We start from the raw sequence: 2,553 nt of genomic DNA on the forward strand, positions 1-2,553 counted from the left end.
AGTACCATCCTAAGAGGAACATCTGTGTTGTCACTGTGGCCTATCATGAGTTCTCCCATATTGTGTCATGTGGATACGGTAGGATCAATGCCACAAGGGGAATGAGTATGGTTCTGACAGCTAGGCCATTCCCCCTCAGCAGCAACAATCTAATCATGAGATAAGACGCTAGCATGCATCTTGCCTGATTGAAAAGACTTACCTGTGTTGGTACCATTGTCCTCCCTCTCTTTCCAACTTTAGGCCGCTTTACGTGAATACTATGGCTGAATTCTCACGTACCTATGCCATGATCGCAAATATCCCACATTGTTGGTTCTGCACCGAGTTTCCTGTCAGTGCTTCTGCAGGATTGCCCTAGCCTATATATGCACCTGTCACAACATAGGATCAGTTGACTTGCTGGGGACCCAAGGCACCCAACTGGACCATCATCCATACTCAAGTGAATAAACAAAGAAGGACTCGGCACGAGCTGCATAAACCTTTATTGGGGTACTCAGTACATGGTGGATGGTCATGACTGACTAGTGAAGGGGTGGAAGAGATTGAGGATGTGCCTCATTGTGTTGAAAGAAACATGGGGTCCCGACTGTTAGGGTGGGTGCCACGTGCCCTATGCCAAAACATAACTATCTCATCCACTATGTATTGGTGGGCAGAATAAAATTATGCCAGCACCCACCCAACTATGATTTTGCCCCCAGGAAGCCTATGAGTGTGTAGGGTCCATGGATGGCCCTATATTCCCTTGGATTGGACAGGCCGTTGTACTTGGGGGCACCCATATTTGCTAGCAACCATGGTGGAAAATGCTCCCACAGCACCCCATAAATTGGGAAGTGTATTATTCTTAACCTGTCTGCACTAAATGGACCATGGTGATATTACCCTTTGCCATCTTTCTGCATGCGGTAGCTGATGTGGTAGTTGAAACTCAAGTGACAGCTTTGGCAGAACATACTGCTCAAGCCTTGAATTATACTCATAAAGCCCTTAGTCTGGTAACTCATAAAGTAGATCAAATTAGAAAAGTAGTACGGCAAAATTGTATGCCTTTGGATATATTAACTGTGGCCAAAGAAGGCACTTGTGCTGTTCTCCACACTAAATGTTGTATTTATATCCCAGACCACTGGTACAACATCTCATAAGCCTTGGCAGGTCTCGCTAAGAAATACAGGAAGTCCAGCGGCTCACTGGGGATCCTCTGCAGGAGTGGTGGACAGGCCAAACGTACACTTGGCACTAGGTCTTAGCTCTCCTAGGAGGTGGCACCTACCTCCTAGTGGCATGTTGTTGTTCCCGGTAATGTTGTTCTGACATATGGGTACAGAGCTCTGCCCTCTTGCAGTGACCACTTGTCAAGCCTACATAGTTGAAAGGCAGGAATCCTGAAGGAGTAGGGTATGCAGAGAAAGAAAGATGGCTGTAGTCAGGCTCCTTCTCAACACCCTCAGCAACTTCTGGGTGGAAGAGACTCAGTACTTCCCCCTTTATGTAACCATGGGCCACCATTGTTTAACCTGTGTATATAAAGACACCGCCATCCTGTGAGGCTGGCTGTACCCTTGCTGGAATAAAGAGCTATGTTGCAGTTGCCTATGGCTCTTCACATTTTCTTCCAACTGCCTGAGTCTCGTATCCCTTACCACAGAACCTCAAATCTACAGTAACAGTGCTCTACCGGGCAGCTCCAAGTACTGCTTCTGTACATAGCGGGATAATATTGCAACATGAGCCAAATATTCTTTGTCAAAAATTTTCCATGAGCGAGGAAATGGGGTCAGACACAGCAGGATTGTAGGGGGAACGTGTGCACTGCCACAGACACCACACTATGATCCTGGGAGATTGAAGTGCACTCTCCGTGTAGGACTGGGGGCTAAAGAGATGCTCTCTCTGTCCACTGTCTCTAGAGATTTCCTAATAACAGGTACAGAAGATCCTACCCACCTCCCTGTGACCCACATTTCTGAAGTGTGAAGAAAAAGCAGAAGAGATGTTTCAGGGACCAGAACAGATGACAGAGCACCAGAGAGCCCTGCCTAGAGTACAGAATGGAACGTACAGACAGACAGTGCATCCCGTCTTCTGATCAGATCTTCCAACCATAGGAAACAAAGATGGGACCAGGACTGGTACAGGTTCAGGAAGCAGGCCTCAGCTTGCTCTGTACGGACTGAGAACTGAGCATCTGATGGAATCCAGTTCAGAAGGAGAAACCAGGGGAACAGACACCATGTGATACAGCCCGCCCCACTGAAGAATTCCTGAACTCAAGAAACCAAAGATGTCACAGGGGCCACAGAACAGTGTTGTAATCACGATAAAGACCTGACCTTTGTTTCTGTTAAAAATGCAGCCTCGATGAGGGTGAAAAAATACATTTTACACCTTGAAGGACAGAAGGATAAGTTGGAAAGAAGAAAAACTACCTTTGAGGTTTCCTCAGAAATAAACTTGTTTGCCCACAGAATTTTCTCACTTGGGTGGGTTTGCGAACACTATGAAGGCTGAGGACTTCTCTCTCCCTTTCCAAGCTTTCACCTG

This window comes from Pteropus vampyrus, unplaced genomic scaffold (assembly GCF_000151845.1).
Source record: "Pteropus vampyrus isolate Shadow unplaced genomic scaffold, Pvam_2.0 Scaffold1760, whole genome shotgun sequence".
Taxonomy (NCBI): Eukaryota; Metazoa; Chordata; class Mammalia; order Chiroptera; family Pteropodidae; genus Pteropus; species Pteropus vampyrus.